The sequence below is a fragment of the Syngnathus scovelli genome, chromosome 9 (assembly GCF_024217435.2).
Source record: "Syngnathus scovelli strain Florida chromosome 9, RoL_Ssco_1.2, whole genome shotgun sequence".
NCBI classification, from domain to species: domain Eukaryota; kingdom Metazoa; phylum Chordata; class Actinopteri; order Syngnathiformes; family Syngnathidae; genus Syngnathus; species Syngnathus scovelli.
Window position 1 is genome coordinate 15,849,017 of NC_090855.1, and position 15,607 is coordinate 15,864,623.

The window sequence follows — 15,607 nt, forward strand, 5'->3', positions numbered from 1 at the left end:
AAGAGAAGCCTGGGTAGCTGGTCCGCGGGCCGAATTGGGTTCCAGAAGGCACCGGTCGCGGACGCAAGCCCACGCCCGGCCAGAGTGACCGAGAGGCGGACATACGTTATCTTACGCACGCCCGCTAACATTCTCCAGAGACTAAGCTAAACTAAGGGGAGGCTGCCTACTCCCGCCTGCCGCCCGAGGATGCTGCCTCATCCCCAGACGAGCCTTTTACGCACGCCCGCTGTCATCCTCCGATGACTAAGTTCCACTCGGACGAGGCTAAGTTCCACTTGCGGGAGGCTGCCTCCTCCCGCCCGCCGCCCGGGGATGCTGCCTCATCCCCGGACGAGCCTCTTACGCATGCCCGCTGTCATCCTCCGACGACTAAGTTCCACTCGGACGAGGCTAAGTTCCACTTGCGGGAGGCTGCCTCCTCCCGCCCGCCGCCCGGGGATGCTGCCTGAAAGTGGGGTCAACGCCGCTACTAGCAATCCTCTTCAAAGCGTAAGCCACCTCATCACACACTTGCAGTACGCATGACTTAGTTCGTTGCTGGAGGAAGGTAGCACAAAAACAGTTTTGAACTTTGAACGAGTGGTTGTGTGTGTGTGTTGCGGGGCGTTTTCAGTCTCAGGAGGATCGGGACACGCGAAGGTTTCATCTGAAAATCGCTGAGCTCAGCGCAGTCATCAGGAAACTGGAGGATCGAAACGCCCTGCTTTCTGAAAAGCGCAATGAACTGGTAATTTATTGACGGCACGCTTGAAGGTTTGCGCTACGTTTGATGCGCGCCATCCAGCGAGGCACCCATTGCGCTTGCTTATTAGTTGAGCAGCGCGGCGAGTCGGTTGCCTGGTAGATGTCTTTTATTGGGAGCCAAAGCCACGATTCCGTTCAAACCGATGCAAAAGGAATGGATACGATCTGGCCCGCACGTTGTGCGTCTTTCACATCCCGCACTTCATGCTTGCAGCTAAAGCGACTGAGAGAAACAGAAAGCCAGTTTCTGCCACTCCTGTACAAAAACAAACGCCTGAGCAGGAAGAATGAAGAACTCTCGCTGGTGCTGTGTCGCCTTGAAAACAAAGTGCGCTTTGTCACCCGGGAGAACGAGGAGATGGCAAGCTTGGTAAGTCGACGCGGACAACGGCGGCGTGCCACCAGAGTCCACTGCATTTGTGTTCCACAGAGAAGGCCTAGTGCGCTCAATGACCTGGACCGCAGTTGCGGCCAGCAGGACGGTGAAATGGAGTTCCTTCAAGTTGTGGAGCAGCGGCACATCATCGCCGACTTGTCCAAGGTCTAACGGCAGGCGACTCGGTGCACGCACGGCAGCGCCGCGCTGGCTCGCTGTCGCTAGGAAACCTTTTCCGTCCAAAGCTTGGCCGGCGGCCGCCATCCAAAAAATTGGGCCCTTAAATTCCGACCTTTCAAGCAGGAGCATTGTGCGCACGCGTTTGAACACGCTTTAGACTTGTTTTGCCGTTTTCAGCAGCTCAAAGCTCCCGTTTTGTCAGCGCCTTTGCCACTCGCTGTGCGCTGAAAACGACGGACTCGCCCGGCTGCTCAGCCAGTCAACCATGAGCCGCGAGCGCGACGTCATTATCCGTATGCAGCTAGTGGCAAAATGCACCCTGTTAGAGTTGCGCTCGCTCCAACTTATTTAGCAAGAACCACACGGGAGACAAGTAAGTTATTTTGGACACCTGCAGGTGGAGAGTCCATCCGTTGTACGAATGAAGTCTGACTCTCGGCTCCTGCACGAGCATTTTTATTAAGAGAAACAGGGTGGGTGTAAGAGTGGATTGAATAGAGAAAGCCCTTGACCTCTAGTCAAAACATAGCAAGGGGTGTTTTACGACTTTGTGTAGGAAGGGATAAGCGATAGGGATAAATAAGGGATAAATAATATTATTTATTACAGGTTGCAGTCAAAGTCAAAGCAACATAATCATACGATAAAGATAATCTGGAAAACCCTGACACACCCTGTAGTTGTCACTTTTGGAAAAGACGAGCGTCCCTCCAATCATCGCCGGTGACGTGTTTTTCAGGCTCTGGAGACAGGAGCTCATGTCAGAAATGTCATTGTGAGTCCCGTTTGTTTCTGCGCCGGAGCCGTTCGTTCCCTTTGCATCCAAAGAATCTCAAAGGCGGATTATTTGTGTCGACAGGAGAGAGATTTGCTGCTACGATACCGACATCGAGAATCTCTGAGGAGGAACAAAGTGTGAGGTCCTGCAAGGTGAGTCTATTTGTTTGCGGCTGCTTGGTGATGCGCAAGATGAAATGGCCTTTTTCTCGCTATCGTTCCTCTCGTCGATTCATCGTGAGGTGTCGCTTCAGTTTGTTCAGAGAGATGTTTGCTTCCGCGCCCGCAGGTCATCGAAACATTTTACGGCGTGTTGGTGGACTCGGACGGATCGTCCTTGTCTTTTCACACCGACAGAACCCTCGACACGGAACCCGAAGAGTTAGCGCGCCATTTCTGCCAGCGTATTGGCGCCAAACATTCCTCTTCAGCCTGGAATCGGACTCGTCTTTGCGTCGCGGGTGCTTTGTCGCCGGTCTGACTGATTCTGGTACTAGTGCTGTGTTGCATTGTGTGTGTATGAGGAGGCGGAGCTTCGCTACCGCCAGCTGACGCAAGAATATCAAGCGCTGCAACGAGCCTACGCTCTGCTAGCCCAGACCAGCGGAGGGGACTACGACGCCGAGAAGGAGATCAAGGTGGCGCCCCTTCCCGCAACCCCCGGCCGGGTCGCAGCCTCCCCGTTCTCACCCAGCCTCGGGTGTTCTCTGGTCTGAAAGGAGGAGGAGGAGCCTCCCTCCTCCTCCTTTCAGACCAGAGAAAAGCTGATGGTAGTGTCAAAAGCACCTCTTTCAATAAGGTGCCCCCGGCTTCCCGGTAAGGGGTTTGTCTTAGCCGGGATTCGTCCGTAATCTAACCACCCGAGTTAAATTAACTCCACCGGAATCAATCTAATTTCTGTACGACGCCAATCCCTCTCAAGTCACCCTAAGCTCGAGCCGAGTAACTCAATTCGAGGCAAGACTTCGAAGTGACCGCATCGTATTGATGGCCCCCCGCTAATGTTTGAAGTTCTTATTATGTTACGGATAAGACCTCAGGGATTCGTTTGTATAGCGCACCCTAGCACTAGTTTTGCCGAAGTAAATGTTGATATGGGTCCGTTCTACTTGGTCGCTCAAGCAGGGAGCCGACCAACTTGTTTATTCGAAAGAGAATCGAATTAATAAAAGTGTGACAATAATAGCATTTAAGGAGAAAATGAATGCACTTTACGTTATTAATTCTAACTTCTTATATGTAGATCTAGCACTTAACTGTCGGAGTGCTTCACCCCACTTGATTGCTTTAAACAGAATAACAACTTTCTTAAAACGAATAAAAATGTCTTACTCTATTTAGATTTGCTCAGTAATTAATTTGGAAGGGAAGTCTATTTTTCGATCGTGTCCTGTTTAACTTTTGACGCGGCCCGACAAAATTAAGAACTGGGCCGCGCCCGACGGACAATCGAAATACTTTTATCCTTCACCAACTCAAATAATCTATTTTAACCATGGTCGTTATTTTATTTAGAGGAAGTAAATTTTCAAACGAATTCACTTTTAACGAAATTCACTCTTCCCTTAAATATCTACGAAAGTTATTTAAGTCTCTAACATGTTCGGAGATACTTTTTACGCGGCCCGTCAAAAGGGGAAACGGGCCTGCGCCCTTCAAATAATTAAATTACTTTCAGTTCTACACCAAACCAATAATCCGATTCAAACACTTCCGTTAATTTATTCAGACGAAGCAAACTTTCAAACGGATTGAAATTCACTCGTGTCTCAAATAACTACGAAAGTTATTCAATTCTCTAAAATTGTCTGATGTTACTTTTATTTATTACGGTCCTATGTTATACCATAATAACCCCCCGCACATTAATCAAATTGTCAAATCAACCCCGAACCATCGATTGCACATTCAGTACAAATCAGCGCACAACACATTTATTGAAGAAACATGAAATAGTATTACAAATCTTAATCACTCCAGAAAACGAACAATTTCACCCACTGATACCCGTGTTAATAAAATCATTCAATCCCAGGACAATTCGATTGCAAAACACAGTTCATTAAAGAGGGAAAAAGTAAATACCAGCTGCGTGCTATTTTTGGTGGAAGCAAAGTCGAGTGATCAATTCGATCTTACTTCTAAAATCCAAATTGGAGGAACAGGCTGGCCTCGAGGGGACCGGCGGCCCGATGACTATTCCCCACCCTCGCTAAAATACAGAAAAGTCTTTCCCCTCACCTAGTTTGTCCTGCAAAGTTGTCCAGTCCAATTCTTTGGAGTAAATTCAAGTTAATTTCAGACCAGCGATCCTGCGTCTCACACAAAGATCTCGGGACTTTGGAAAAAATCTTGAAACTCCCTCGGGCTTCTTCACGTATGAGCGCTCTTTGGGGGAAAAAGCCCCGTAGCTGCCCCTGCAGGACTTTTTATAGACTTCTCTGTCCCCCCCCCCCCTTTCTTTCTTCTATACCCTCCCTATAGGGTAAGACTGCCCAGTTTTCCCACGCCCCTATAGAATAAAACTGGTCAGTTTTCCCACGCCTCCTATAGGATATGATTGCCCAGTTTTCCCACGCTCGGACACCTGTTGCCTTCAGCAGCTGTTTCCGCCCTGACCACGCATTACTTTCCACCAAATGTACAGCTAGCCCCTGGTAAAACCTTTCACTTCCCCTTTTCTTCATTTCCAGTTTCATGAGAATAACTTTTTAAAGTTACGCTTCAATTAACTCTGAAATAAAAATCCAAACCTTTGATCTATTTCTTTAAACAATTTATGTCACGCCACTATTCTCATAGTGACGGGTCTCTTGATCGAATTGACTAACAATATTGCTTTAAGCTGTTACAGAATTCATTTTTAGCCAAGCAAAGAAATCAAAAAGTAAAAATCACATTTGTGCTTCTCCAAACAATTTATGTCACGCCACTATTCTCATAGTGACGGGTCCCTTGATCGAATTGACTAACAATATTGCTTTAAGCTGTTACAGAATCCATTTTTAGCCAAGCAAAGAAATCAAAAAGTAAAAATCACATTTGTGCTTCTCCAAACAATTTATGTCACGCCACTATTCTCATAGTGACGGGTCCCTTGATCGAATTGACTAACAATATTGCTTTAAGCTGTTACAGAATACATTTTTAGCCAAGCAAAGAAATCAAAAAGTAAAAATCACATTTGTGCGTCCATGCGTGACTCACAATCCGACACCGTGTTCCTGTTTTATTTCTATTTTAACTTGCTTAGCTTATTTTGGCCCCTTTTTTGGTCTCATGTTTTAGTCTGGCGCCATCTTTTGGACAAATTTGGAATTTCAGCTCTGCCGATTTATTCCTGTGACCAATCCATATTTTACCATTTGCACCGTCTCTTCCCCCCATGTTACATGACAGTAGAAATGGGTCACTATCAAAGCAGAGTAGCAGATCTGGAGTCAGCGCTGAAGCAACGAGGACAGGTAAGCTTATCAATGAGCACACCTTTTTCTCAGACAAAATAGCTACATTCTTCAGTCACTCATTCGTCTGGCATTACTGGACCAAAGCCAGCCCGGCACTTACTTGCACGCTTACTGGCTTTTGAAGGCTACTTTCCATTTGTCCGTCCTAGAGGAACAAAGAGCTGAAAGAATTCATCGAAGCTCAGAAGAGACAAATCAAACAATTGGAGAAGTTTCTGTTTCTCTTTCTAGTCTTCTCCTTGGCCTTCATTCTGTGGCCCTAACACCAGCTGGTGAGTGAGCTCCAGCGGCACCGCACTCGACACCTCCGATACACTCCCAGCCGGTCTCAGACGTTGGCAGACGCTCGGATGCCGACGTATACCCCCCGCCACGGTGACAGAGGCACCGCGTCACACCGGCGCTCATCCAATCAGAGGGCAGGAAAGGTAAATTCACGTGCAGGGCACTCTTGAACCAGAAGAGAGCGCCACAAAAAAACGGTTGTTGCCCCAAACGCACACTAAAAAGGGTCAGAATAACAAGAGTCCCACCGGCCACCCGTCCATCCATTTCTTCAGGGGGGGGGGGAAATTTGAGTCACCGGTAAGTACATTTTGCATTTAGCTCTGCTTTTCTGCTTCTGTCTTCAAGTGTGTGGCATCCTGCGACCAAAGATTCAGCCAACCCCAAAGCGGTTGACCTCAACGTCCCACCACCATTCCTACCAGAGCAGGTGACGTGATGCTTTGGACATCCTTCCGTCTGCCCAAAAGTACTCTTTGCCACATCTGCGGCAATACGGTGTCTTTTCAAAGGTGCAAATAAATCCAGCGTGGGCGGAACACGCACGTCTTCGGTTTTTCCCGCTTTGTTTGTGTGACAGCTGTTGTGAAAATTTTATACAAATAAAGTTGTATAGTACAGGTTTGGCCAAGCCGCAACTCCCGAACCGCATGCGGCTCTTTGCTTGGATTCATGCGGCTCTTTTATGTTCATATCAACATTTGTGTGTGTGTGTGTGTGTGTGTGTGTGTGTGCGCGCGCGTGTGCGTGTGCGTGTGTGTGTGTGTGTGTGTGTGTGTCTGTGTCTGTGTGTGTGTGTGTGTGTGTGTGTGTGTGTGTGTGTGTGTGTGTGTGTGTGTGTGTGTGTGTGTGTGTGTGTGTGTGTGTGTGTGTAGGTGTGTGTGGGGGGGGGGGGTTGTGCGTGTTGGCTTCACTTGAGTTCAATTTAGTATTTTCGTCAAAAGCGCATGTTAAAGTCCCAAGTTAAAGTTAAAGTCCCAATGATCATCGTCACACACACATCTGGGTGTGGTGAAATTTGTCCTCTGCATTTAACCCATCCCCATGTGATTTTGATCCATCCCCTGGGGGAGAGGGGAGCAGTGAGCAGCAGCGGTGCCGCGCTCGGGAATCATTTGGTGATCTAACCCCCCAATTCCAACCCTTAATGCTGAGTCCCAAGCAGGGAGGCAATGGGTCCCATTTTTATAGTCTTTGGTATGACCCGGCCGGGGTTTGAACCCACAACCTTCCAGTCTCAGGGCGGACACTCTACTACTAGGCCACTGAGCTAGATGTGGTGAAATTCCACAAAGTAGGATGGGCAAACACATTCCAGTAAACTATTAGTGTCAATTGGGCTCTCGAAATGGCAGAGAAAAGATGCACAGCAAAACGAAAATATGTAGATGAACACAGGACGTTTTTATCAGAGTGGGAAAGTTTCTATTTTTTATTGAACGTGATGGCAAACCATTCTGCCTGATATGTCAGACCTCAGCGCATTTCAAAGCGCCATGCACTTCAGCTCACTCCATGCTAACATTGATCAGGCGTCGAACCCGCAACATCATGCTTAAGAGGTGGACATGCTAACCAGTGCGCCATTATGTCAACGCATAATAACTGTAAGTGTACTGATCAAAACAGCGGTTACTATATGACGTCGCTACGTCGTGGTCACGTGACGCAGACAAGACGTCAATGGGCGGACCTTCCTCCGAAATTAGAATCCGTGGGCAGAGTTAACTTGTTTAAAAGGGAGTGGGCAGAAGAAATATTTAATTTATTTAAATCTATTTTGAGTGCACACCATTATGCCAATGCATAACAACTGTAAATCTACTAAACAAAACAGCGGTTGCTATATGACATCTGCCACGTTGTGGTCACGTGACAGACGTGACGTCGATGGGCGGAACTTCCGCCGGAATTCAAATCCGCGAGGAGAGTTAACTTGTTTAAAAGGGAGTGGGCAGAAGAATTATTTAATTTATTTAAATCTATTTGGAGTGTGCGCCATTATGTCAATGCATAACAACTGTAAGTCTACTAAACAAAACAGCGGTTGCTATATGACGTCTGCCACGTCGTGGTCACGTGACGCGGACGTGACGTCGACGCCTACTTTACATCCCACCGATCACAGGACCCCTCGGCTGCATAACCGCGCCCCCTTCCCAACCAATCGGATTTGCTATACGCGAAAACTACGCCAATCGGCGGAACTTCCGCCAAAATTTAAATCCGCGGGCGTGGCTCGCAACAGGAAGTAGGAAAATGGCAATGTTGACAAAGACACAGCGGATGGTAACATACGGCTAACAAGAGAAATATTTTTATTTTCTGCTTGCAACTGGACCGTCCAAAGCGTACACGGTAATTACAACTAATCGTTTTTAAAAAGAAGTACTTTTGTTGCCCTGAAAAGCGAGTGAGTGTGGCGTTTGGGGGGAAATGATTCCGTTGATTAAAAAAGAAAACGTGATGTAACTCTACTTTTAACTGCCGTTTCAGATAAGCGGGTATTACGTCGCAGTCATGTGCCGCGGATATGACGTAATTGGCGGAACTTCCACCAAAATTCAAATCTGTTGGCACGATGGCCGTGAGCCACTGAGCAACGACGAATATCAACAGAAATATCTTTATTTTCTGCTTGCAACTGGATCGTCTACAGCGTACACGGTAAGTAACACTCATTGTGTTTAAAGAGATTTACGTTTGTAATAGCAACGTGTAGCTGAGGCGCTAGCAGAAGTGTAGCCGCGTTGCGTTGTACGTGTGAATATTGGTCCAGGCGAAATGTTAATGTTTAATTTGATTCCTTTAGGCTCCACGGTGTTTGTTGGCTGCAAGTTTTCCACTGCAAGAAGAGGCTCGTATATTGACCAGGAGCGAGCTACAATGGTGAGTAGCCATAACATATGTGTTAAACACTTCCTATTTCATGTCTAACAGTACTTGATTTAAGAAATAACCATAAATAAATACAGTGTGGGCACTGAAGTTAACATATGTGATTATACTGCCTAATCTTTCACCGAGTATATTGTTGCAAAGTAATATAAGAGCCAAAGTTGTAATTCAGAATAGTTTTCAAAAGAAGGCCATTAGAATTATATACAAGTCTGATTACCCTGAACATAATAACAAGCTATTAATTAAATCACAAATTCTTCAATTCAAAGATTTGGTAGATTATCAGACAAATAATGTCTAACAGTAATTGATCGACGGTGCTGTGGTGAAGAGGGTGAGCTGCACCAAGTTCCTGGGGGTGCACATCAGTGAGGACCTCTCCTGGTCCGCAAACACCTCGTCACTGGCAAAGAAAGCTCAGCGCCGCCTGTACTTCCTGCGGAAGCTCAGGCGTGCATGTGCTCCTCAGGCAGTCCTGTCTACATTCTACCATGGCACCATTGAGAGCGTCCTCACCAGTTGCATCGCTGTCTGGGGTGGTAACTGCACTGAACAGAACTTGAAGGCCCTGCAGCGCATAGTGAATACGGCTGGTAAGATTATTGGTGCTTCGCTCCCCTCCCTGAAGGACATTTACACCTCCCATCTCGCCCGCAAGGCAACCTCGATTGCCAGAGATGTGAGTCACCCGGCTCACTCTTTGTTTGACCTTCTGCCCTCTGGGAAGAGGTACAGGAGCCTGCGCTCCCGCACCACCAGACTCGCCAACAGCTTCTTTCTCCAGGCTGTTAGGGCCCTGAACTCGCTACCCCCTTCTGCGTAGCGTGCGGCACTGTTGCGCTATTTTCGGGAATGTCTGCTGTACGCGCACTTGCTCCTTTTTTTTCTGCTCCATTTATTTATTTATTGTTGTGTTATTTATTCATTATTTATTCAGCACGCTTTTGTTATACTTGTTTACTTGTTTGTCTGTTGTGAGCCATGTCTTGTCACCGTGGGATAGGGGGAACGAAATTTCGGTTTCTTTGTGTGTCTTTGGCATGTGGAGAAATTGACAATAAAGCTGACTTTGACTTTGACTTTGATGTAACACATCACAATAAGTAGATTGAGTGTGGGCACTCTCAAGTTAACATATGTGATTATACTGCCTAATCTGTTACAGAGTATGTTGTTGCCAAGTAATGTAGAATAGATCCAAAGTAGTAATCCAGAATAGTTTTGAAAATGTCATTAGAATAATAAACAAATCTGATTACCTTGAACATAATAACAAGCTAAGTGTTTAATATGTCCTATGAAGTCAAAATTGGGCACCATCATGTGGTGAAATTTGGAATTGCATCACATCCAATTTTGCCTGGGAACAAACAGATTAAATAAATCTTAGTCTTAAATAAGCCACTCCTTCTCAAATAAGTAAACTCTGCCCATTTTGCGCAGTAGATGTTCTGTTAATATCTAGTATTTATACAAAGTCATAATTTAAATTGCTTTCAACCTTCATTCATCGCTTCAACCAACATTACTCGCTCTTATTACCAACTTGTATCGATTTAACTAAGCGTTTAATACTTCCTATCAGGTCTCAAGTCAAGATTTGGCAAAATACAATTTCAGCAAATCCAATTTTGCCAGGGAACAAAAATAGATTAAATAAACTAAATAAGTCTTCTTCCCATTAAATAAATCAGAAAAGTCTGTCTTGTAACCAGTCCTCTTCAAACAAGTCTGCCCGTTTTGTGCCGTAGATTTTGTGTCTATGCCTAGTATTTTCAAGATTCAAGATTCAAGAGTTTTTTATTCGCCATGTTTGAGCGTGCCAAACAAGGAATTTGACTTCGGTAAATCACAGCCTCTGTTCAACATTTAGGTGACTAACAACAACAACACTCAGGACATGTGAAGAACGAAAGATATTCTCAAACACCCCCTGATCTTAAACTGATCTTAAACTCCCAAGAGGGCAAGGAAAAACTCAAAACTCCAGCTAGGGGAAATGAGAAACCTTGAGAAGAGACCACAGATGGGAGGGTCCCTCTTCTAGGGTGACCAGGCTGCCATGGATGCAGAGAGGACACATAGTACAAACAGTGTAGACAAAAAAGGTGTGGAAAGCGGGATGTTATTGCACCGTAATGACACTGGGACTCTAAGAGTGGTGTGAGTTCATCAGAGCGACAGCCTGGGGGAAGAAGCTGTCTCTGTGTCTGCTGGTTTTAGTGTACAGAGCTCTATAACGGCGTTCGGAGGGGAGTAGTTCAAACAGGCTGCAACCTGGGTGCGAAGGGTCTGTTGAGATGTTACTTGCACGTTTCCTGGTCCTGGACAGGTACAAGTCTTGGATAGATGGGAGGTTGATTCCAATTATCTTTTCTGCAGTCCTTATTGTCCGTTGCAGTCTGTGCTTGTCTTGTTTGGAGGCCGATCCAAACCAGACAGTGATGGAGGTGCAGAGGACAGACTGGATGATGGCAGTGTAGAAGGTCTTCAGCAGCTCCCGCGGCAGGTTGAACTTCTTGAGCTGTCTCAGGAAGTACAGCCTCTGCTGGGCCTTCTTCCGGACAGAGTCTATGTGGCCGGTCCATTTCAGGTCCCGAGAGATTGTGGTTCCCAGGAACTTGAAGGTGTCTGATGAGAGAATAGTATTACTGCGGATAGTGAGGGGTGAAAGTGGTGAAGGGCCTCGCCTGAAGTCCACTGTCATCTCCACGGTCTTGAGCGGGTTCAGGTCCAGGTGGTTTTGGCTGAACCAGTGGACCAGCCGCTCCACCTCCTGTCTGTACGCAGTCTCATCACCGTTCTGAATCAGTCCGATGAGAGTGGTGTCGTCTGCATACTTCAGGAGCTTCACAGAAGAGTCACTTCCGGAGAAATCGTTGGTGTAGAGGGAGAAGAGCAGTGGGGAGAGGACGCATCCCTGAGGGGCTCCAGTGTTGGTGGTCAGGGTGTCAGATGTGATGCTCCCCAGCCTCACACGCTGTCTCCTGTTGGTCAGGGAGCTGGTGATCCACTGACAGGTGGAGGCAGGCACCGCGAGCTGGATGAGCTTCTGTTGGAGGATGTCAGGAGCGATGGTGTTTAACGCCGAGCTGAAGTCCACAAACAGGATCCTGGCGTACTTTCCTGGGGTGTCCAGGCGTTGCAGGATGTAGTGCAGTCCCATGTTGACCGCATCATCCACCGACCTGTTTGCCCGGTAGGCAAACTGGAGGGGGTCCAGCAGGGGGCCCGTGATATCCTTCAGGTGGTTCAGTACTAACCTCTCGAAAGATTTCATGACCACAGATGTTAGTGCAACAGGTCTATAGTCATTCAGACCTGTGATGGCGGGCTTCTTGGCCACTGGAACGATGGTGGAGCTCTTGAAGCACGAGGGCACCTCACACAGCTCCAGGGAACGGTTGAAGATCCGTGCAAAGGTGGGCGCCAGCTGCTCAGCGCAGACTTTCAAGCAGGAAGGTGACACGCCGTCTGGGCCCGGTGCCTTCCTGATCTTTTTTCTCCGGAACATCTGGCGCACTTCCTCCTCGTGAATCTGGAGTGCGGGCGCGGCCTCTGCAAGAGAGAGAGTCGGTGACCACGGTGATGGAGGTGTGGACAGAGCAGTTGTGGGGGGAGGTGAGTATGTGGATTGTGTGGATTGTGCTGCAGGAGGTCCCGTTGTGTGGGAGGACCGATCAAACCTGCAGTAGAACCTGTTTAGCTGGTCAGCGAGCCTTGGGCTCTCCACAGGACGGGGGGTTCGTTTCTTGAAGCCCGTGATGCTCTGCAGGCCTTTCCACACTGTTGAGGGATCAGGATTGGCAGAGAGGTGTCTCTCCAGGCTCTCCCCGTAACACCTCCTGGCTTTCCTGACCTCTCGGTTCAGTGTGTTTCTGGTCTGCTTGAACAGGTCCCGGTCGCCGCTCCTGTAGGCCTCCTCCTTGACTTTGCGCAGCCTCCTAAGGTTCGGTGTAAACCAAGGTTTGTCGTTGTTGTACGTGCAGAAGGTCTTAGTCTGCACACACAGATCCTCACAAAAACTGATGTATGATGTGACAGTGTCAGTGAGTTCATGCAAGTCTGAATTTGCAGCTTCAAAAACACTCCAATCGGTGCAGTCAAAGCAGGCTTGGAGGTCCTGCCTTGACTCCACTGTCCACTTCCTGACAGTCCTCACCACAGACTTAGAAGTTTTTAGTTTCTGTCTGTAGGCAGGGATCAGATGAACTAGACAGTGGTCCGAGAGTCCTAAAGCTGCACGAGCCACAGAGTGGTATGCATCCTTAATTACGGTGTAGCAGTGGTCCAGTGTCTGTGCCCCTCTGGTGGGACACGTTATGTGCTGTCTGTATCTGGGGAGTTCGTGTGCGAGGTTCGGCCTGTTAAGATCACCCAGAACAATGATTAGTGAATTTGGTAGAAGTTTCTCCATGTCTGTCACCTGGTCAGCCAGCATCTGCGTGGCTTCACTCGCACGTGCGTGTGGTGGGATGTAAACAGCCGCCATGACGATCGAGGAGAACTCCCGTGGTGAATAGAACGGCCGGCAGTTTATGAAAAGTGTTTCTAGGAGAGGGCTGCAAAACTCTTTCAACACCATCACATCGGTACACCAACGTTCATTAATGTAGAAACAGAGACCACCTCCCTTTGATTTTCCGGAGAGCTCCGCGCTGCGATCTGCACGCGTTAGCCGAAACCCAGCTAACTCCATGGCGTGGTGGGGGGTTCGTTCGCTAAGCCACGTTTCAACAAAACACAGCGCGGCGGATCTGCTGAAGTCCGTGTTCCTTGAAGTGAGGAGCAGCAGTTCGTCCATCTTGTTCGCCAGGGAGCGGACATTCGCCAGATGAATTGACGGTAGGGCAGAACGGAACCCTCTCTGCCTCAGCTTTACGAGGGCTCCGGCACGTTTTCCGCGTCGCCGCCGTCGCGCTAGCTTGTATAGCACCGCCGCTCCGGCTAAAATCTCCGACAAACAGTCTGAATCAGAGAGAACAGGAGAGAAAATACCAGAAGAAGACTGACCGATGTTTAACAGTGCTTCTCTAGTAAAAGTGATCCGGGATGGACAGCAGAAGACACAGAAAACACAAAATAAGACAAAGAAACAGAGAGCGACTCACCGTGGCAGCCATCCGCGGCGCCATCAGATGACGTATTTAAACAAATATAATTAATAATAATTTAAACGACTTCATTCCTTCATTCACTTTGGAAATTTGGAATTGCAGCAAATCGAATTTTGCCAGGGAACAAAAATAGATCAATTAAACTAAATAAGTCTTCTTCCCATTAAATAAATTTAAAAAGTCTGTCGTGTAACCAGTCCTTTTCAAACAAGTAAAGTCTGCCCATTTTGTGCCGTAGATTTTGTGTTTATGCCTAGTATTTATACAAAATCATAATTTAAAGGATTTCATTCCTTCATTCACTTTGGAAATTTGCAATTGCAGCACATCAAATTTTGCCTGGGAAGAAAAGTAGATTAAATAAATTAAATAGATAAAAAAAGTCTTACTACTTCCCATTAAATAAATTAAATACGTCTTACTTGTTCCCACTCCTTTTCAAAAAAGTAGTTTAAAACGAGGGCCCTTCACTCAACCTTTAACCCTATTTATTCACCTTCTAGGCTAAGTGTTAAAGGCTAAGTGTTAAAGGCTAAGTGTTAGAGCAGGGGTGGGCAAACTTTTTGACTTGCGGGCCGAATTGGGTTCTAAATTTTGACCGGGGGGCCGAACCAGGAGCAGTTTGATGTAGTGTTTGTGTGAAGTAATATAAACGACCTGTAAAGGTCATTGCATAAAAGATTTGGGCCTTCAGTAGGTAGTAACGCATGGATATTCAAAAAAAGTTTTTTGAAAACAAATGCATTTATTAACAACATTAAAAAAAAAACATCCCTAAAAAACTGCTATCAGTGATTCTCATAAAATATGACACTGTTATTATGAATAACAGTCTCCATCACTTCAGTGCCTGCAGGTCAGATTAATGAAAGATGTATGTTTATCTTATGAGATCACATCAAACGGCAAACATTCTGACCAAATATATAATCTTGAAGAATCGGTGAAAGCATACATCGAAATAAAGTAATCAAAACGGCAACACGGTGAGGGGTATCTCAGAATCAGAGCAGAGTTTTAACTCACAAACACCTGGTAACAGAGGTGAGGAAACGGGAAACACTTCCTTAAAGTAAGCCTTAAGAACTTTACAGGTTAAGATTAGTCACAAACAGGTGGTGCATCAATGTCCTTGAGCATCCTGCATTGTTTGAAAATGAGAATGGTCGCTAGTTTCAATCCCTGGTATTTGTACAGCTCATATTCAAAATGCATTTTTTTACAACAAACTTGAAAGCCTCCCCTTCATTTTCAGTGGGAAAATGAAGGGGAGGCTTTCAAGTCAGTTGGTCTCCCTTTTTTTTGCTAGCGTGTCATAGTCTGGAGTAAAATCTGTTGTGGCAATTCTTAGGAGAGATCCAAGGTGTTGGTCCGTTTACCTATATCTGTGACGGGTTGATGTTGATGTTCATGTGGCTGAACGTCACGTCGCATACGTCGAGCCAAATTGGCCACTCTTTTTAAACACTCGGCACTCAGTGTCCACCTTGCTTTTCCTTGGGCGACTCATTTTAATGGAAGGATTCCAGGGCAGGGGAAGGTTTGTGCGTGCGTGGCTTTAGCATAAAACTGTATCCGAAAGCTCGGCGCGCAAATTACAAGAATGCTGTCGTCACAGCCCACGCTCTAAATTCGGCCCTGAGACAAATAGAGCGCGAGTGCGCCATTTCCGTACTACTGAGTACGTACACGCACTTGTGAGTGTGCACCGAGCTTTCTGACACGGCTTCCGGTAGTAAATGCGCAGGCGAGTGGTT

At 46.8% G+C, this 15,607-nt stretch overlaps 4 long non-coding RNA genes across 4 annotated transcripts in view; 3 read left to right on the plus strand and 1 right to left on the minus strand.

Annotated features, from left to right (window-relative positions):
* The window catches only part of LOC125974886 (uncharacterized), a 208,981-nt gene that overhangs the window by 61,905 nt on the left and 131,469 nt on the right, over positions 1-15,607 (minus strand). The gene's annotated exons all lie outside the window — the stretch shown is intronic.
* Positions 617-2,392, plus strand: LOC125974887 (uncharacterized). Its single transcript, XR_011087395.1, has 5 exons — positions 617-730; positions 962-1,117; positions 1,226-2,078; positions 2,163-2,233; positions 2,370-2,392. It is a non-coding gene; the product is annotated as an uncharacterized lncRNA (long non-coding RNA).
* On the plus strand, positions 5,695-6,524 carry LOC137840620 (uncharacterized). The gene is made up of 2 exons (XR_011087396.1): positions 5,695-5,819; positions 6,181-6,524. It is a non-coding gene; the product is annotated as an uncharacterized lncRNA (long non-coding RNA).
* Positions 8,046-8,994, plus strand: LOC137840621 (uncharacterized). The gene is made up of 3 exons (XR_011087397.1): positions 8,046-8,190; positions 8,329-8,499; positions 8,645-8,994. It is a non-coding gene; the product is annotated as an uncharacterized lncRNA (long non-coding RNA).